Source organism: Hyla sarda, unplaced genomic scaffold (assembly GCF_029499605.1).
Source record: "Hyla sarda isolate aHylSar1 unplaced genomic scaffold, aHylSar1.hap1 scaffold_1298, whole genome shotgun sequence".
Taxonomy (NCBI): Eukaryota; Metazoa; Chordata; class Amphibia; order Anura; family Hylidae; genus Hyla; species Hyla sarda.
Window position 1 is genome coordinate 62,962 of NW_026607921.1, and position 20,810 is coordinate 83,771.

Below are 20,810 nucleotides of genomic sequence, written 5' to 3' on the forward strand. Positions count from 1 at the left end.
GGTGCTGCTGCTGCTTCTGCTGCTTCTGCTTCTGCTTGTGTCTGGCCCCTGTTGGAGCGTCCAGGCACAGGGCTTCTGCTGCTGCTGACTAAATGGCCTCCTTAATTGGATCATTTGAGTAGCCAGCACACCTGTGCAGGTAGGGCATGACATGATAGGCAGCTGCCTTGATAGCGGGTGGGTGCTGAATGTTCCTAATTGACAAAATAAGATTAATGCTTATGAAGAAATATAAAATCTCATCCCTTCCCCAATATCGCGCCACACCCCTACCCCTTAATTCCCTGGTTGAACGTGATGGACATATGTCTTTTTTCGACCGTACTAACTATGTAACTATGTAACATAACATGGGGGGGGGGGGGGTCTCCTGGCTGTTCACACAGGTGTGTCATTGCTGTACATTGACCATGCATTGCTTCTGTGGTATTGCAAAGGCAAAGACAAATGCTTCCAGCCATCCATTGCACTAATGGATTGGTCATCAGCTGGCTGTCTATGTCCCGCATCAATATAGACCAAAGTACAGAGGGTTAGGTATTGTGCACCTACCTGATGCATCAGAAGGTGCGAGGCCCTTGCTAAATTCTGTGCACAGACTTTGAGATCTATGCTTTAGACTGTATCTAAACCTGCTCCAACATGGACTGACATTCTGGCCTACTTTCAGCCGATGCGACTTGTCTGTCGCTGAACAGTCGCTTTTTATGTATTCAGCACCTATGTATAATGTTGTAAAAATGCTCTAGAAGCTAAAGTCGCAGAAATGTCACACATATTTGGCCTGCAACTTTCTGTGCGACAAATTCAGACAGGAAAAATCAGTATAAATCCTTAGAAAATTATCCCCCAGTGTCTCCATCTGCTGGCGGTATTGAATAAGCATTGCTGCACTGATGGGGTATGCATTAGACGAAAAAAAAGAAGAAAAAGAAGAATAATACGCCCAGAAAAGAGGCGAAAAGGAGAAAAACGTAAAAAAACGTGAAAAAAAAGTAAGAGGAAGAGAAGGGAAAAAAAGGTGGAAATGGGTTTAAAAGTGATTTCGGCGGAGAAATATATATATATATATATATATATATATATATATATATATATGCGCACACACACACATAGATATAAACGTATTCTCCGTTGAGATATTGCAGCCGCTGCTGTGTCCAGGCCCAGGAGCCTTAGCACTGTGCTGTGATGTCACTCAATACCACTGACATCACTAGGTGTAAACAACATCTCTCCTTTGCTGTGTATGTGACTATGGAGCTGTTTGGTGATGTCGTCTATTACGGCCTTCATAGAAGCAACAGGAGATTGTTGCATCCATCTTGAACCCTCAGAACTACAGTGCTATGATGTCACTCACTTCCACAGGCCTTGCAGAGTGTAAACAACAACAACCCAGCTTTGTTGTGTATGTAACCAAAGGGATTTGTGATGTCACCTAGAACCTTCACAGCAGCGACAGCTTTATGAGGAGCATCAGCACTGCTCTGCCTGAGCAGAACCATCACCGCCATAGGTTGTCAAATAACCCGGATTTAACCCACACAGGTAAGTCCAATGGGGTGCAGGCATGTCCTCTATGCTTACAGCTTCCCGTGGGTGTTGGTTTGATACCGTTTGGGGACAGCCAAGGAGGCATCTGCAGGCAACAAAGGTAGGTGTGTGCTTGTGTGTGTGTTTCCTATGCAGATCCTAAGCCCAGTGTCACATGCAAGTAGGAGGAGTAAGAAGGGTTCCTGGCAAATCCGGGTTATGGATTGCATTTAAAAAGGCCCCGTGGGAGTGCAATGGGCCCCTGTCTTGCTGCTTAGCAATAATGGTATGGGTTTAGGTTCTGCTGTGTGTACTGGTGGTTGACTGCCCCCCAGCCCAGAGTGTGCATGGAAAATTGTCTGGCAGCCTCCCTGACAGCAAGCAGTGATAGTGCCCATGAAGGGGACCTTGTTGGGCCCGCCCCTTTCACGGTTATCGCTTCTCGGCCTTTTGGCTAAGATCAAGTGTAGTATCTGTTCTTATCAGTTTAATATCTGATACGTCCCCTATCTGGGGACCATATATTAAATGGATTTTTGAGAACGGGGGCCGATTTCGAAGCTTGCTTCCGTCGCCCTATGCATTGACCCGATATGGCAGTATCTTCGGGTACAGTGCACCACCCCCTTACAGGGTTAAAAAGAAAGATTCCTACTTTCATTGCTACCTGCTTGCTGGCTAGCCAGCTAGCCAGCCCTGTGGGCCTTGCTGCTGCTGCAGCCAAAAAACAAAAGGTGGTGCTGCTGCTGCTTCTGCTGCTTCTGCTTCTGCTTGTGTCTGGCCCCTGTTGGAGCGTCCAGGCACAGGACTTCTGCTGCTGCTGACTAAATGGCCTCCTTAATTGGATCATTTGAGTAGCCAGCACACCTGTGCAGGTAGGGCATGACATGATAGGCAGCTGCCTTGATAGCGGGTGGGTGCTGAATGTTCCTAATTGACAAAATAAGATTAATGCTTATGAAGAAATATAAAATCTCATCCCTTCCCCAATATCGCGCCACACCCCTACCCCTTAATTCCCTGGTTGAACGTGATGGACATATGTCTTTTTTCGACCGTACTAACTATGTAACTATGTAACATAACATGGGGGGGGGGGGGGGGGGTCTCCTGGCTGTTCACACAGGTGTGTCATTGCTGTACATTGACCATGCATTGCTTCTGTGGTATTGCAAAGGCAAAGACAAATGCTTCCAGCCATCCATTGCACTAATGGATTGGTCATCAGCTGGCTGTCTATGTCCCGCATCAATATAGACCAAAGTACAGAGGGTTAGGCTATGCTATTGTGCACCTACCTGATGCATCAGAAGGTGCGAGGCCCTTGCTAAATTCTGTGCACAGACTTTGAGATCTATGCTTTAGACTGTATCTAAACCTGCTCCAACATGGACTGACATTCTGGCCTACTTTCAGCCGATGCGACTTGTCTGTCGCTGAACAGTCGCTTTTTATGTATTCAGCACCTATGTATAATGTTGTAAAAATGCTCTAGAAGCTAAAGTCGCAGAAATGTCACACATATTTGGCCTGCAACTTTCTGTGCGACAAATTCAGACAGGAAAAATCAGTATAAATCCTTAGAAAATTATCCCCCAGTGTCTCCATCTGCTGGCGGTATTGAATAAGCATTGCTGCACTGATGGGGTATGCATTAGACGAAAAAAAAGAAGAAAAAGAAGAATAATACGCCCAGAAAAGAGGCGAAAAGGAGAAAAACGTAAAAAAACGTGAAAAAAAAGTAAGAGGAAGAGAAGGGAAAAAAAGGTGGAAATGGGTTTAAAAGTGATTTCGGCGGAGAATATATATATATATATATATATATATATATATATATATATATATATATGCGCACACACACACATAGATATAAACGTATTCTCCGTTGAGATATTGCAGCCGCTGCTGTGTCCAGGCCCAGGAGCCTTAGCACTGTGCTGTGATGTCACTCAATACCACTGACATCACTAGGTGTAAACAACATCTCTCCTTTGCTGTGTATGTGACTATGGAGCTGTTTGGTGATGTCGTCTATTACGGCCTTCATAGAAGCAACAGGAGATTGTTGCATCCATCTTGAACCCTCAGAACTACAGTGCTATGATGTCACTCACTTCCACAGGCCTTGCAGAGTGTAAACAACAACAACCCAGCTTTGTTGTGTATGTAACCAAAGGGATTTGTGATGTCACCTAGAACCTTCACAGCAGCGACAGCTTTATGAGGAGCATCAGCACTGCTCTGCCTGAGCAGAACCATCACTGCCATAGGTTGTCAAATAACCCGGATTTAACCCACACAGGTAAGTCCAATGGGGTGCAGGCATGTCCTCTATGCTTACAGCTTCCCGTGGGTGTTGGTTTGATACCGTTTGGGGACAGCCAAGGAGGCATCTGCAGGCAACAAAGGTAGGTGTGTGCTTGTGTGTGTGTTTCCTATGCAGATCCTAAGCCCAGTGTCACATGCAAGTAGGAGGAGTAAGAAGGGTTCCTGGCAAATCCGGGTTATGGATTGCATTTAAAAAGGCCCCGTGGGAGTGCAATGGGCCCCTGTCTTGCTGCTTAGCAATAATGGTATGGGTTTAGGTTCTGCTGTGTGTACTGGTGGTTGACTGCCCCCCAGCCCAGAGTGTGCATGGAAAATTGTCTGGCAGCCTCCCTGACAGCAAGCAGTGATAGTGCCCATGAAGGGGACCTTGTTGGGCCCGCCCCTTTCACGGTTATCGCTTCTCGGCCTTTTGGCTAAGATCAAGTGTAGTATCTGTTCTTATCAGTTTAATATCTGATACGTCCCCTATCTGGGGACCATATATTAAATGGATTTTTGAGAACGGGGGCCGATTTCGAAGCTTGCTTCCGTCGCCCTATGCATTGACCCGATATGGCAGTATCTTCGGGTACAGTGCACCACCCCCTTACAGGGTTAAAAAGAAAGATTCCTACTTTCATTGCTACCTGCTTGCTGGCTAGCCAGCTAGCCAGCCCTGTGGGCCTTGCTGCTGCTGCAGCCAAAAAACAAAAGGTGGTGCTGCTGCTGCTTCTGCTGCTTCTGCTTCTGCTTGTGTCTGGCCCCTGTTGGAGCGTCCAGGCACAGGACTTCTGCTGCTGCTGACTAAATGGCCTCCTTAATTGGATCATTTGAGTAGCCAGCACACCTGTGCAGGTAGGGCATGACATGATAGGCAGCTGCCTTGATAGCGGGTGGGTGCTGAATGTTCCTAATTGACAAAATAAGATTAATGCTTATGAAGAAATATAAAATCTCATCCCTTCCCCAATATCGCGCCACACCCCTACCCCTTAATTCCCTGGTTGAACGTGATGGACATATGTCTTTTTTCGACCGTACTAACTATGTAACTATGTAACATAACATGGGGGGGGGGGGGGGGGGGGTCTCCTGGCTGTTCACACAGGTGTGTCATTGCTGTACATTGACCATGCATTGCTTCTGTGGTATTGCAAAGGCAAAGACAAATGCTTCCAGCCATCCATTGCACTAATGGATTGGTCATCAGCTGGCTGTCTATGTCCCGCATCAATATAGACCAAAGTACAGAGGGTTAGGCTATGCTATTGTGCACCTACCTGATGCATCAGAAGGTGCAAGGCCCTTGCTAAATTCTGTGCACAGACTTTGAGATCTATGCTTTAGACTGTATCTAAACCTGCTCCAACATGGACTGACACTCTGGCCTACTTTCAGCCGATGCGACTTGTCTGTCGCTGAACAGTCGCTTTTTATGTATTCAGCACCTATGTATAATGTTGTAAAAATGCTCTAGAAGCTAAAGTCGCAGAAATGTCACACATATTTGGCCTGCAACTTTCTGTGCGACAAATTCAGACAGGAAAAATCAGTATAAATCCTTAGAAAATTATCCCCCAGTGTCTCCATCTGCTGGCGGTATTGAATAAGCATTGCTGCACTGATGGGGTATGCATTAGACGAAAAAAAAGAAGAAAAAGAAGAATAATACGCCCAGAAAAGAGGCGAAAAGGAGAAAAACGTAAAAAAACGTGAAAAAAAAGTAAGAGGAAGAGAAGGGAAAAAAAGGTGGAAATGGGTTTAAAAGTGATTTCGGCGGAGAAATATATATATATATATATATATATATATATATATATGCGCACACACACACATAGATATAAACGTATTCTCCGTTGAGATATTGCAGCCGCTGCTGTGTCCAGGCCCAGGAGCCTTAGCACTGTGCTGTGATGTCACTCAATACCACTGACATCACTAGGTGTAAACAACATCTCTCCTTTGCTGTGTATGTGACTATGGAGCTGTTTGGTGATGTCGTCTATTACGGCCTTCATAGAAGCAACAGGAGATTGTTGCATCCATCTTGAACCCTCAGAACTACAGTGCTATGATGTCACTCACTTCCACAGGCCTTGCAGAGTGTAAACAACAACAACCCAGCTTTGTTGTGTATGTAACCAAAGGGATTTGTGATGTCACCTAGAACCTTCACAGCAGCGACAGCTTTATGAGGAGCATCAGCACTGCTCTGCCTGAGCAGAACCATCACCGCCATAGGTTGTCAAATAACCCGGATTTAACCCACACAGGTAAGTCCAATGGGGTGCAGGCATGTCCTCTATGCTTACAGCTTCCCGTGGGTGTTGGTTTGATACCGTTTGGGGACAGCCAAGGAGGCATCTGCAGGCAACAAAGGTAGGTGTGTGCTTGTGTGTGTGTTTCCTATGCAGATCCTAAGCCCAGTGTCACATGCAAGTAGGAGGAGTAAGAAGGGTTCCTGGCAAATCCGGGTTATGGATTGCATTTAAAAAGGCCCCGTGGGAGTGCAATGGGCCCCTGTCTTGCTGCTTAGCAATAATGGTATGGGTTTAGGTTCTGCTGTGTGTACTGGTGGTTGACTGCCCCCCAGCCCAGAGTGTGCATGGAAAATTGTCTGGCAGCCTCCCTGACAGCAAGCAGTGATAGTGCCCATGAAGGGGACCTTGTTGGGCCCGCCCCTTTCACGGTTATCGCTTCTCGGCCTTTTGGCTAAGATCAAGTGTAGTATCTGTTCTTATCAGTTTAATATCTGATACGTCCCCTATCTGGGGACCATATATTAAATGGATTTTTGAGAACGGGGGCCGATTTCGAAGCTTGCTTCCGTCGCCCTATGCATTGACCCGATATGGCAGTATCTTCGGGTACAGTGCACCACCCCCTTACAGGGTTAAAAAGAAAGATTCCTACTTTCATTGCTACCTGCTTGCTGGCTAGCCAGCTAGCCAGCCCTGTGGGCCTTGCTGCTGCTGCAGCCAAAAAACAAAAGGTGGTGCTGCTGCTGCTTCTGCTGCTTCTGCTTCTGCTTGTGTCTGGCCCCTGTTGGAGCGTCCAGGCACAGGACTTCTGCTGCTGCTGACTAAATGGCCTCCTTAATTGGATCATTTGAGTAGCCAGCACACCTGTGCAGGTAGGGCATGACATGATAGGCAGCTGCCTTGATAGCGGGTGGGTGCTGAATGTTCCTAATTGACAAAATAAGATTAATGCTTATGAAGAAATATAAAATCTCATCCCTTCCCCAATATCGCGCCACACCCCTACCCCTTAATTCCCTGGTTGAACGTGATGGACATATGTCTTTTTTCGACCGTACTAACTATGTAACTATGTAACATAACATGGGGGGGGGGGGGGGGTCTCCTGGCTGTTCACACAGGTGTGTCATTGCTGTACATTGACCATGCATTGCTTCTGTGGTATTGCAAAGGCAAAGACAAATGCTTCCAGCCATCCATTGCACTAATGGATTGGTCATCAGCTGGCTGTCTATGTCCCGCATCAATATAGACCAAAGTACAGAGGGTTAGGCTATGCTATTGTGCACCTACCTGATGCATCAGAAGGTGCGAGGCCCTTGCTAAATTCTGTGCACAGACTTTGAGATCTATGCTTTAGACTGTATCTAAACCTGCTCCAACATGGACTGACATTCTGGCCTACTTTCAGCCGATGCGACTTGTCTGTCGCTGAACAGTCGCTTTTTATGTATTCAGCACCTATGTATAATGTTGTAAAAATGCTCTAGAAGCTAAAGTCGCAGAAATGTCACACATATTTGGCCTGCAACTTTCTGTGCGACAAATTCAGACAGGAAAAATCAGTATAAATCCTTAGAAAATTATCCCCCAGTGTCTCCATCTGCTGGCGGTATTGAATAAGCATTGCTGCACTGATGGGGTATGCATTAGACGAAAAAAAAGAAGAAAAAGAAGAATAATACGCCCAGAAAAGAGGCGAAAAGGAGAAAAACGTAAAAAAACGTGAAAAAAAAGTAAGAGGAAGAGAAGGGAAAAAAAGGTGGAAATGGGTTTAAAAGTGATTTCGGCGGAGAAATATATATATATATATATATATATATATATATATATATATATATATGCGCACACACACACATAGATATAAACGTATTCTCCGTTGAGATATTGCAGCCGCTGCTGTGTCCAGGCCCAGGAGCCTTAGCACTGTGCTGTGATGTCACTCAATACCACTGACATCACTAGGTGTAAACAACATCTCTCCTTTGCTGTGTATGTGACTATGGAGCTGTTTGGTGATGTCGTCTATTACGGCCTTCATAGAAGCAACAGGAGATTGTTGCATCCATCTTGAACCCTCAGAACTACAGTGCTATGATGTCACTCACTTCCACAGGCCTTGCAGAGTGTAAACAACAACAACCCAGCTTTGTTGTGTATGTAACCAAAGGGATTTGTGATGTCACCTAGAACCTTCACAGCAGCGACAGCTTTATGAGGAGCATCAGCACTGCTCTGCCTGAGCAGAACCATCACCGCCATAGGTTGTCAAATAACCCGGATTTAACCCACACAGGTAAGTCCAATGGGGTGCAGGCATGTCCTCTATGCTTACAGCTTCCCGTGGGTGTTGGTTTGATACCGTTTGGGGACAGCCAAGGAGGCATCTGCAGGCAACAAAGGTAGGTGTGTGCTTGTGTGTGTGTTTCCTATGCAGATCCTAAGCCCAGTGTCACATGCAAGTAGGAGGAGTAAGAAGGGTTCCTGGCAAATCCGGGTTATGGATTGCATTTAAAAAGGCCCCGTGGGAGTGCAATGGGCCCCTGTCTTGCTGCTTAGCAATAATGGTATGGGTTTAGGTTCTGCTGTGTGTACTGGTGGTTGACTGCCCCCCAGCCCAGAGTGTGCATGGAAAATTGTCTGGCAGCCTCCCTGACAGCAAGCAGTGATAGTGCCCATGAAGGGGACCTTGTTGGGCCCGCCCCTTTCACGGTTATCGCTTCTCGGCCTTTTGGCTAAGATCAAGTGTAGTATCTGTTCTTATCAGTTTAATATCTGATACGTCCCCTATCTGGGGACCATATATTAAATGGATTTTTGAGAACGGGGGCCGATTTCGAAGCTTGCTTCCGTCGCCCTATGCATTGACCCGATATGGCAGTATCTTCGGGTACAGTGCACCACCCCCTTACAGGGTTAAAAAGAAAGATTCCTACTTTCATTGCTACCTGCTTGCTGGCTAGCCAGCTAGCCAGCCCTGTGGGCCTTGCTGCTGCTGCAGCCAAAAAACAAAAGGTGGTGCTGCTGCTGCTTCTGCTGCTTCTGCTTCTGCTTGTGTCTGGCCCCTGTTGGAGCGTCCAGGCACAGGACTTCTGCTGCTGCTGACTAAATGGCCTCCTTAATTGGATCATTTGAGTAGCCAGCACACCTGTGCAGGTAGGGCATGACATGATAGGCAGCTGCCTTGATAGCGGGTGGGTGCTGAATGTTCCTAATTGACAAAATAAGATTAATGCTTATGAAGAAATATAAAATCTCATCCCTTCCCCAATATCGCGCCACACCCCTACCCCTTAATTCCCTGGTTGAACGTGATGGACATATGTCTTTTTTCGACCGTACTAACTATGTAACTATGTAACATAACATGGGGGGGGGGGGGGGGGGTCTCCTGGCTGTTCACACAGGTGTGTCATTGCTGTACATTGACCATGCATTGCTTCTGTGGTATTGCAAAGGCAAAGACAAATGCTTCCAGCCATCCATTGCACTAATGGATTGGTCATCAGCTGGCTGTCTATGTCCCGCATCAATATAGACCAAAGTACAGAGGGTTAGGCTATGCTATTGTGCACCTACCTGATGCATCAGAAGGTGCGAGGCCCTTGCTAAATTCTGTGCACAGACTTTGAGATCTATGCTTTAGACTGTATCTAAACCTGCTCCAACATGGACTGACATTCTGGCCTACTTTCAGCCGATGCGACTTGTCTGTCGCTGAACAGTCGCTTTTTATGTATTCAGCACCTATGTATAATGTTGTAAAAATGCTCTAGAAGCTAAAGTCGCAGAAATGTCACACATATTTGGCCTGCAACTTTCTGTGCGACAAATTCAGACAGGAAAAATCAGTATAAATCCTTAGAAAATTATCCCCCAGTGTCTCCATCTGCTGGCGGTATTGAATAAGCATTGCTGCACTGATGGGGTATGCATTAGACGAAAAAAAAGAAGAAAAGAAGAATAATACGCCCAGAAAAGAGGCGAAAAGGAGAAAAACGTAAAAAAACGTGAAAAAAAAGTAAGAGGAAGAGAAGGGAAAAAAAGGTGGAAATGGGTTTAAAAGTGATTTCGGCGGAGAAATATATATATATATATATATATATATATATATATATATATATATATATATGCGCACACACACACATAGATATAAACGTATTCTCCGTTGAGATATTGCAGCCGCTGCTGTGTCCAGGCCCAGGAGCCTTAGCACTGTGCTGTGATGTCACTCAATACCACTGACATCACTAGGTGTAAACAACATCTCTCCTTTGCTGTGTATGTGACTATGGAGCTGTTTGGTGATGTCGTCTATTACGGCCTTCATAGAAGCAACAGGAGATTGTTGCATCCATCTTGAACCCTCAGAACTACAGTGCTATGATGTCACTCACTTCCACAGGCCTTGCAGAGTGTAAACAACAACAACCCAGCTTTGTTGTGTATGTAACCAAAGGGATTTGTGATGTCACCTAGAACCTTCACAGCAGCGACAGCTTTATGAGGAGCATCAGCACTGCTCTGCCTGAGCAGAACCATCACCGCCATAGGTTGTCAAATAACCCGGATTTAACCCACACAGGTAAGTCCAATGGGGTGCAGGCATGTCCTCTATGCTTACAGCTTCCCGTGGGTGTTGGTTTGATACCGTTTGGGGACAGCCAAGGAGGCATCTGCAGGCAACAAAGGTAGGTGTGTGCTTGTGTGTGTGTTTCCTATGCAGATCCTAAGCCCAGTGTCACATGCAAGTAGGAGGAGTAAGAAGGGTTCCTGGCAAATCCGGGTTATGGATTGCATTTAAAAAGGCCCCGTGGGAGTGCAATGGGCCCCTGTCTTGCTGCTTAGCAATAATGGTATGGGTTTAGGTTCTGCTGTGTGTACTGGTGGTTGACTGCCCCCCAGCCAGAGTGTGCATGGAAAATTGTCTGGCAGCCTCCCTGACAGCAAGCAGTGATAGTGCCCATGAAGGGGACCTTGTTGGGCCCGCCCCTTTCACGGTTATCGCTTCTCGGCCTTTTGGCTAAGATCAAGTGTAGTATCTGTTCTTATCAGTTTAATATCTGATACGTCCCCTATCTGGGGACCATATATTAAATGGATTTTTGAGAACGGGGGGCCGATTTCGAAGCTTGCTTCCGTCGCCCTATGCATTGACCCGATATGGCAGTATCTTCGGGTACAGTGCACCACCCCCTTACAGGGTTAAAAAGAAAGATTCCTACTTTCATTGCTACCTGCTTGCTGGCTAGCCAGCTAGCCAGCCCTGTGGGCCTTGCTGCTGCTGCAGCCAAAAAACAAAAGGTGGTGCTGCTGCTGCTTCTGCTGCTTCTGCTTCTGCTTGTGTCTGGCCCCTGTTGGAGCGTCCAGGCACAGGACTTCTGCTGCTGCTGACTAAATGGCCTCCTTAATTGGATCATTTGAGTAGCCAGCACACCTGTGCAGGTAGGGCATGACATGATAGGCAGCTGCCTTGATAGCGGGTGGGTGCTGAATGTTCCTAATTGACAAAATAAGATTAATGCTTATGAAGAAATATAAAATCTCATCCCTTCCCCAATATCGCGCCACACCCCTACCCCTTAATTCCCTGGTTGAACGTGATGGACATATGTCTTTTTTCGACCGTACTAACTATGTAACTATGTAACATAACATGGGGGGGGGGGGGGGGGTCTCCCTGGCTGTTCACACAGGTGTGTCATTGCTGTACATTGACCATGCATTGCTTCTGTGGTATTGCAAAGGCAAAGACAAATGCTTCCAGCCATCCATTGCACTAATGGATTGGTCATCAGCTGGCTGTCTATGTCCCGCATCAATATAGACCAAAGTACAGAGGGTTAGGCTATGCTATTGTGCACCTACCTGATGCATCAGAAGGTGCGAGGCCCTTGCTAAATTCTGTGCACAGACTTTGAGATCTATGCTTTAGACTGTATCTAAACCTGCTCCAACATGGACTGACATTCTGGCCTACTTTCAGCCGATGCGACTTGTCTGTCGCTGAACAGTCGCTTTTTATGTATTCAGCACCTATGTATAATGTTGTAAAAATGCTCTAGAAGCTAAAGTCGCAGAAATGTCACACATATTTGGCCTGCAACTTTCTGTGCGACAAATTCAGACAGGAAAAATCAGTATAAATCCTTAGAAAATTATCCCCCAGTGTCTCCATCTGCTGGCGGTATTGAATAAGCATTGCTGCACTGATGGGGTATGCATTAGACGAAAAAAAAGAAGAAAAAGAAGAATAATACGCCCAGAAAAGAGGCGAAAAGGAGAAAAACGTAAAAAAACGTGAAAAAAAAGTAAGAGGAAGAGAAGGGAAAAAAAGGTGGAAATGGGTTTAAAAGTGATTTCGGCGGAGAAATATATATATATATATATATATATATATATATATATATATATATATATGCGCACACACACACATAGATATAAACGTATTCTCCGTTGAGATATTGCAGCCGCTGCTGTGTCCAGGCCCAGGAGCCTTAGCACTGTGCTGTGATGTCACTCAATACCACTGACATCACTAGGTGTAAACAACATCTCTCCTTTGCTGTGTATGTGACTATGGAGCTGTTTGGTGATGTCGTCTATTACGGCCTTCATAGAAGCAACAGGAGATTGTTGCATCCATCTTGAACCCTCAGAACTACAGTGCTATGATGTCACTCACTTCCACAGGCCTTGCAGAGTGTAAACAACAACAACCCAGCTTTGTTGTGTATGTAACCAAAGGGATTTGTGATGTCACCTAGAACCTTCACAGCAGCGACAGCTTTATGAGGAGCATCAGCACTGCTCTGCCTGAGCAGAACCATCACCGCCATAGGTTGTCAAATAACCCGGATTTAACCCACACAGGTAAGTCCAATGGGGTGCAGGCATGTCCTCTATGCTTACAGCTTCCCGTGGGTGTTGGTTTGATACCGTTTGGGGACAGCCAAGGAGGCATCTGCAGGCAACAAAGGTAGGTGTGTGCTTGTGTGTGTGTTTCCTATGCAGATCCTAAGCCCAGTGTCACATGCAAGTAGGAGGAGTAAGAAGGGTTCCTGGCAAATCCGGGTTATGGATTGCATTTAAAAAGGCCCCGTGGGAGTGCAATGGGCCCCTGTCTTGCTGCTTAGCAATAATGGTATGGGTTTAGGTTCTGCTGTGTGTACTGGTGGTTGACTGCCCCCCAGCCCAGAGTGTGCATGGAAAATTGTCTGGCAGCCTCCCTGACAGCAAGCAGTGATAGTGCCCATGAAGGGGACCTTGTTGGGCCCGCCCCTTTCACGGTTATCGCTTCTCGGCCTTTTGGCTAAGATCAAGTGTAGTATCTGTTCTTATCAGTTTAATATCTGATACGTCCCCTATCTGGGGACCATATATTAAATGGATTTTTGAGAACGGGGGCCGATTTCGAAGCTTGCTTCCGTCGCCCTATGCATTGACCCGATATGGCAGTATCTTCGGGTACAGTGCACCACCCCCTTACAGGGTTAAAAAGAAAGATTCCTACTTTCATTGCTACCTGCTTGCTGGCTAGCCAGCTAGCCAGCCCTGTGGGCCTTGCTGCTGCTGCAGCCAAAAAACAAAAGGTGGTGCTGCTGCTGCTTCTGCTGCTTCTGCTTCTGCTTGTGTCTGGCCCCTGTTGGAGCGTCCAGGCACAGGACTTCTGCTGCTGCTGACTAAATGGCCTCCTTAATTGGATCATTTGAGTAGCCAGCACACCTGTGCAGGTAGGGCATGACATGATAGGCAGCTGCCTTGATAGCGGGTGGGTGCTGAATGTTCCTAATTGACAAAATAAGATTAATGCTTATGAAGAAATATAAAATCTCATCCCTTCCCCAATATCGCGCCACACCCCTACCCCTTAATTCCCTGGTTGAACGTGATGGACATATGTCTTTTTTCGACCGTACTAACTATGTAACTATGTAACATAACATGGGGGGGGGGGGGGGGGGGGTCTCCTGGCTGTTCACACAGGTGTGTCATTGCTGTACATTGACCATGCATTGCTTCTGTGGTATTGCAAAGGCAAAGACAAATGCTTCCAGCCATCCATTGCACTAATGGATTGGTCATCAGCTGGCTGTCTATGTCCCGCATCAATATAGACCAAAGTACAGAGGGTTAGGCTATGCTATTGTGCACCTACCTGATGCATCAGAAGGTGCGAGGCCCTTGCTAAATTCTGTGCACAGACTTTGAGATCTATGCTTTAGACTGTATCTAAACCTGCTCCAACATGGACTGACATTCTGGCCTACTTTCAGCCGATGCGACTTGTCTGTCGCTGAACAGTCGCTTTTTATGTATTCAGCACCTATGTATAATGTTGTAAAAATGCTCTAGAAGCTAAAGTCGCAGAAATGTCACACATATTTGGCCTGCAACTTTCTGTGCGACAAATTCAGACAGGAAAAATCAGTATAAATCCTTAGAAAATTATCCCCCAGTGTCTCCATCTGCTGGCGGTATTGAATAAGCATTGCTGCACTGATGGGGTATGCATTAGACGAAAAAAAAGAAGAAAAAGAAGAATAATACGCCCAGAAAAGAGGCGAAAAGGAGAAAAACGTAAAAAAACGTGAAAAAAAAGTAAGAGGAAGAGAAGGGAAAAAAAGGTGGAAATGGGTTTAAAAGTGATTTCGGCGGAGAAATATATATATATATATATATATATATATATATATATATATATATGCGCACACACACACATAGATATAAACGTATTCTCCGTTGAGATATTGCAGCCGCTGCTGTGTCCAGGCCCAGGAGCCTTAGCACTGTGCTGTGATGTCACTCAATACCACTGACATCACTAGGTGTAAACAACATCTCTCCTTTGCTGTGTATGTGACTATGGAGCTGTTTGGTGATGTCGTCTATTACGGCCTTCATAGAAGCAACAGGAGATTGTTGCATCCATCTTGAACCCTCAGAACTACAGTGCTATGATGTCACTCACTTCCACAGGCCTTGCAGAGTGTAAACAACAACAACCCAGCTTTGTTGTGTATGTAACCAAAGGGATTTGTGATGTCACCTAGAACCTTCACAGCAGCGACAGCTTTATGAGGAGCATCAGCACTGCTCTGCCTGAGCAGAACCATCACCGCCATAGGTTGTCAAATAACCCGGATTTAACCCACACAGGTAAGTCCAATGGGGTGCAGGCATGTCCTCTATGCTTACAGCTTCCCGTGGGTGTTGGTTTGATACCGTTTGGGGACAGCCAAGGAGGCATCTGCAGGCAACAAAGGTAGGTGTGTGCTTGTGTGTGTGTTTCCTATGCAGATCCTAAGCCCAGTGTCACATGCAAGTAGGAGGAGTAAGAAGGGTTCCTGGCAAATCCGGGTTATGGATTGCATTTAAAAAGGCCCCGTGGGAGTGCAATGGGCCCCTGTCTTGCTGCTTAGCAATAATGGTATGGGTTTAGGTTCTGCTGTGTGTACTGGTGGTTGACTGCCCCCCAGCCCAGAGTGTGCATGGAAAATTGTCTGGCAGCCTCCCTGACAGCAAGCAGTGATAGTGCCCATGAAGGGGACCTTGTTGGGCCCGCCCCTTTCACGGTTATCGCTTCTCGGCCTTTTGGCTAAGATCAAGTGTAGTATCTGTTCTTATCAGTTTAATATCTGATACGTCCCCTATCTGGGGACCATATATTAAATGGATTTTTGAGAACGGGGGCCGATTTCGAAGCTTGCTTCCGTCGCCCTATGCATTGACCCGATATGGCAGTATCTTCGGGTACAGTGCACCACCCCCCTTACAGGGTTAAAAAGAAAGATTCCTACTTTCATTGCTACCTGCTTGCTGGCTAGCCAGCTAGCCAGCCCTGTGGGCCTTGCTGCTGCTGCAGCCAAAAAACAAAAGGTGGTGCTGCTGCTGCTTCTGCTGCTTCTGCTTCTGCTTGTGTCTGGCCCCTGTTGGAGCGTCCCAGGCACAGGACTTCTGCTGCTGCTGACTAAATGGCCTCCTTAATTGGATCATTTGAGTAGCCAGCACACCTGTGCAGGTAGGGCATGACATGATAGGCAGCTGCCTTGATAGCGGGTGGGTGCTGAATGTTCCTAATTGACAAAATAAGATTAATGCTTATGAAGAAATATAAAATCTCATCCCTTCCCCAATATCGCGCCACACCCCTACCCCTTAAATTCCCTGGTTGAACGTGATGGACATATGTCTTTTTTCGACCGTACTAACTATGTAACTATGTAACATAACATGGGGGGGGGGGGGGGGGGGTCTCCTGGCTGTTCACACAGGTGTGTCATTGCTGTACATTGACCATGCATTGCTTCTGTGGTATTGCAAAGGCAAAGACAAATGCTTCCAGCCATCCATTGCACTAATGGATTGGTCATCAGCTGGCTGTCTATGTCCCGCATCAATATAGACCAAAGTACAGAGGGTTAGGCTATGCTATTGTGCACCTACCTGATGCATCAGAAGGTGCGAGGCCCTTGCTAAATTCTGTGCACAGACTTTGAGATCTATGCTTTAGACTGTATCTAAACCTGCTCCAACATGGACTGACATTCTGGCCTACTTTCAGCCGATGCGACTTGTCTGTCGCTGAACAGTCGCTTTTTATGTATTCAGCACCTATGTATAATGTTGTAAAAATGCTCTAGAAGCTAAAGTCGCAGAAATGTCACACATATTTGGCCTGCAACTTTCTGTGCGACAAATTCAGACAGGAAAAATCAGTATAAATCCTTAGAAAATTATCCCCCAGTGTCTCCATCTGCTGGCGGTATTGAATAAGCATTGCTGCACTGATGGGGTATGCATTAGACGAAAAAAAAGAAGAAAAAGAAGAATAATACGCCCAGAAAAGAGGCGAAAAGGAGAAAAACGTAAAAAAACGTGAAAAAAAAGTAAGAGGAAGAGAAGGGAAAAAAAGGTGGAAATGGGTTTAAAAGTGATTTCGGCGGAGAAATATATATATATATATATATATATATATATATATATATATATGCGCACACACACACATAGATATAAACGTATTCTCCGTTGAGATATTGCAGCCGCTGCTGTGTCCAGGCCCAGGAGCCTTAGCACTGTGCTGTGATGTCACTCAATACCACTGACATCACTAGGTGTAAACAACATCTCTCCTTTGCTGTGTATGTGACTATGGAGCTGTTTGGTGATGTCGTCTATTACGGCCTTCATAGAAGCAACAGGAGATTGTTGCATCCATCTTGAACCCTCAGAACTACAGTGCTATGATGTCACTCACTTCCACAGGCCTTGCAGAGTGTAAACAACAACAACCCAGCTTTGTTGTGTATGTAACCAAAGGGATTTGTGATGTCACCTAGAACCTTCACAGCAGCGACAGCTTTATGAGGAGCATCAGCACTGCTCTGCCTGAGCAGAACCATCACCGCCATAGGTTGTCAAATAACCCGGATTTAACCCACACAGGTAAGTCCAATGGGGTGCAGGCATGTCCTCTATGCTTACAGCTTCCCGTGGGTGTTGGTTTGATACCGTTTGGGGACAGCCAAGGAGGCATCTGCAGGCAACAAAGGTAGGTGTGTGCTTGTGTGTGTGTTTCCTATGCAGATCCTAAGCCCAGTGTCACATGCAAGTAGGAGGAGTAAGAAGGGTTCCTGGCAAATCCGGGTTATGGATTGCATTTAAAAAGGCCCCGTGGGAGTGCAATGGGCCCCTGTCTTGCTGCTTAGCAATAATGGTATGGGTTTAGGTTCTGCTGTGTGTACTGGTGGTTGACTGCCCCCCAGCCCAGAGTGTGCATGGAAAATTGTCTGGCAGCCTCCCTGACAGCAAGCAGTGATAGTGCCCATGAAGGGGACCTTGTTGGGCCCGCCCCTTTCACGGTTATCGCTTCTCGGCCTTTTGGCTAAGATCAAGTGTAGTATCTGTTCTTATCAGTTTTTCATGCCGGTGTACCGTAACGCCGGTATGGGGCTGGTGGGGATGGGTGCTGCATGGAGGATGCAGGTGTACCAGGGCTTTCCGGGGCTGGTTCTGAGGAATCAGCTCGACGGCTGCCCCGATGTGACCTGTTCCCTCCGGGTCTCGCCATGAGGCTGAGAGGGTCTAGAGCCGAGGTACTTTTGTGCCTCGGGGAGTGGTGACCCCGAGGTGCCGAAACTCACTGGGAGGATAGACTCACTGAGTTGAAGCACGGGCACCATAATCTCTTCACCTTGTGGCACTCACCTCTTGATTCCCGGCCTTCTGGCTAGGATCAGAGAAATTTTTATAGATCCGGCCGGATGTCCGGGCAGTATATCTGCACACATTCACTTATTTATTTCTTTTTTGTCTCACTGTGTCACTTTTTGCGTGTTGTGTGTTCACAGGATTTGTCAGGATGCGGTAGCCCTTCTGGGTGTCCCTCCTGGCGGTCTAGGGGAGGTGTGTGTGGCCATTAGGTTCCGCACCTCCCTGCAAACACCCCGGGTACTCCTGCTTGGCAGGGTACCTACCGTAATCGGCTCTGCGGGCAGATACCTTGGCTAACGCCAAGGGGGATGCCGGGAGCATTTGTGGTCCCCTAGTAGCTTCGGCGAAAAGGGACATCGAACCTGGAACCTCGCAGGTACCTTTTGGTCCGGAGGCGAAGGGTAAGGTTTGTTGGGGGGCCTCTCTCCTATCGGAGAAGGGCTAGCGATAGACCGCATCCTTTGTGCACGTTTTTTTAGTGTAACACGTTTGCACTTTTTCTTGCACTTTGGGTGAATCGAAAGCACGTTCCTCGGCTTTAGAAAAAAAAAATCTGTTCTTATCAGTTTAATATCTGATACGTCCCCTATCTGGGGACCATATATTAAATGGATTTTTGAGAACGGGGGCCGATTTCGAAGCTTGCTTCCGTCGCCCTATGCATTGACCCGATATGGCAGTATCTTCGGGTACAGTGCACCACCCCCTTACAGGGTTAAAAAGAAAGATTCCTACTTTCATTGCTACCTGCTTGCTGGCTAGCCAGCTAGCCAGCCCTGTGGGCCTTGCTGCTGCTGCAGCCAAAAAACAAAAGGTGGTGCTGCTGCTGCTTCTGCTGCTTCTGCTTCTGCTTGTGTCTGGCCCCTGTTGGAGCGTCCAGGCACAGGACTTCTGCTGCTGCTGACTAAATGGCCTCCTTAATTGGATCATTTGAGTAGCCAGCACACCTGTGCAGGTAGGGCATGACATGATAGGCAGCTGCCTTGATAGCGGGTGGGTGCTGAATGTTCCTAATTGACAAAATAAGATTAATGCTTATGAAGAAATATAAAATCTCATCCCTTCCCCAATATCGCGCCACACCCCTACCCCTTAATTCCCTGGTTGAACGTGATGGACATATGTCTTTTTTCGACCGTACTAACTATGTAACTATGTAACATAACATGGGGGGGGGGGGGGGGGGTCTCCTGGCTGTTCACACAGGTGTGTCATTGCTGTACATTGACCATGCATTGCTTCTGTGGTATTGCAAAGGCAAAGACAAATGCTTCCAGCCATCCATTGCACTAATGGATTGGTCATCAGCTGGCTGTCTATGTCCCGCATCAATATAGACCAAAGTACAGAGGGTTAGGCTATGCTATTGTGCACCTACCTGATGCATCAGAAGGTGCGAGGCCCTTGCTAAATTCTGTGCACAGACTTTGAGATCTATGCTTTAGACTGTATCTAAACCTGCTCCAACATGGACTGACATTCTGGCCTACTTTCAGCCGATGCGACTTGTCTGTCGCTGAACAGTCGCTTTTTATGTATTCAGCACCTATGTATAATGTTGTAAAAATGCTCTAGAAGCTAAAGTCGCAGAAATGTCACACATATTTGGCCTGCAACTTTCTGTGCGACAAATTCAGACAGGAAAAATCAGTATAAATCCTTAGAAAATTATCCCCCAGTGTCTCCATCTGCTGGCGGTATTGAATAAGCATTGCTGCACTGATGGGGTATGCATTAGACGAAAAAAAAGAAGAAAAAGAAGAATAATACGCCCAGAAAAGAGGCGAAAAGGAGAAAAACGTAAAAAAACGTGAAAAAAAAGTAAGAGGAAGAGAAGGGAAAAAAAGGTGGAAATGGGTTTAAAAGTGATTTCGGCGGAGAGAAATATATATATATATATATATATATATATATATATATATATATATGCGCACACACACACATAGATATAAACGTATTCTCCGTTGAGATATTGCAGCCGCTGCTGTGTCCAGGCCCAGGAGCCTTAGCACTGTGCTGTGATGTCACTCAATACCACTGACATCACTAGGTGTAAACAACATCTCTCCTTTGCTGTGTATGTGACTATGGAGCTGTTTGGTGATGTCGTCTATTACGGCCTTCATAGAAGCAACAGGAGATTGTTGCATCCATCTTGAACCCTCAGAACTACAGTGCTATGATGTCACTCACTTCCACAGGCCTTGCAGAGTGTAAACAACAACAACCCAGCTTTGTTGTGTATGTAACCAAAGGGATTTGTGATGTCACCTAGAACCTTCACAGCAGCGACAGCTTTATGAGGAGCATCAGCACTGCTCTGCCTGAGCAGAACCATCACCGCCATAGGTTGTCAAATAACCCGGATTTAACCCACACAGGTAAGTCCAATGGGGTGCAGGCATGTCCTCTATGCTTACAGCTTCCCGTGGGTGTTGGTTTGATACCGTTTGGGGACAGCCAAGGAGGCATCTGCAGGCAACAAAGGTAGGT

The 20,810-nt window shown here is 46.5% G+C and overlaps 7 non-coding genes and 2 pseudogenes across 7 annotated transcripts; all 9 read left to right on the top strand.

The window, feature by feature from the left end:
• The first annotated feature begins 1,970 nt into the window (after positions 1–1,970).
• Positions 1,971–2,161, top strand: LOC130304887 (U2 spliceosomal RNA). Its single transcript, XR_008854598.1, has one exon. It is a non-coding gene; the product is annotated as a U2 spliceosomal RNA (small nuclear RNA).
• Positions 2,162–4,257: 2,096 nt separating this feature from the next.
• LOC130304888 (U2 spliceosomal RNA) lies at positions 4,258–4,448 on the top strand. Its single transcript, XR_008854599.1, has one exon. It is a non-coding gene; the product is annotated as a U2 spliceosomal RNA (small nuclear RNA).
• Positions 4,449–6,535: 2,087 nt separating this feature from the next.
• Positions 6,536–6,726, top strand: LOC130304890 (U2 spliceosomal RNA). The gene has a single exon (XR_008854600.1). It is a non-coding gene; the product is annotated as a U2 spliceosomal RNA (small nuclear RNA).
• Positions 6,727–8,819: 2,093 nt separating this feature from the next.
• Positions 8,820–9,010, top strand: LOC130304891 (U2 spliceosomal RNA). Its single transcript, XR_008854601.1, has one exon. It is a non-coding gene; the product is annotated as a U2 spliceosomal RNA (small nuclear RNA).
• A 2,097-nt stretch (positions 9,011–11,107) lies between these two features.
• On the top strand, positions 11,108–11,299 carry LOC130304900 (U2 spliceosomal RNA). The gene has a single exon (XR_008854609.1). It is a non-coding gene; the product is annotated as a U2 spliceosomal RNA (small nuclear RNA).
• A 2,097-nt stretch (positions 11,300–13,396) lies between these two features.
• Positions 13,397–13,587, top strand: LOC130304892 (U2 spliceosomal RNA). Its single transcript, XR_008854602.1, has one exon. It is a non-coding gene; the product is annotated as a U2 spliceosomal RNA (small nuclear RNA).
• Positions 13,588–15,682: 2,095 nt separating this feature from the next.
• LOC130304893 (U2 spliceosomal RNA) lies at positions 15,683–15,873 on the top strand. Its single transcript, XR_008854603.1, has one exon. It is a non-coding gene; the product is annotated as a U2 spliceosomal RNA (small nuclear RNA).
• A 2,095-nt stretch (positions 15,874–17,968) lies between these two features.
• Positions 17,969–18,078, top strand: LOC130304909 (U2 spliceosomal RNA; annotated as a pseudogene).
• Positions 18,079–18,810: 732 nt separating this feature from the next.
• Positions 18,811–19,022, top strand: LOC130304905 (U2 spliceosomal RNA; annotated as a pseudogene).
• The last annotated feature ends 1,788 nt before the right edge of the window (positions 19,023–20,810 follow it).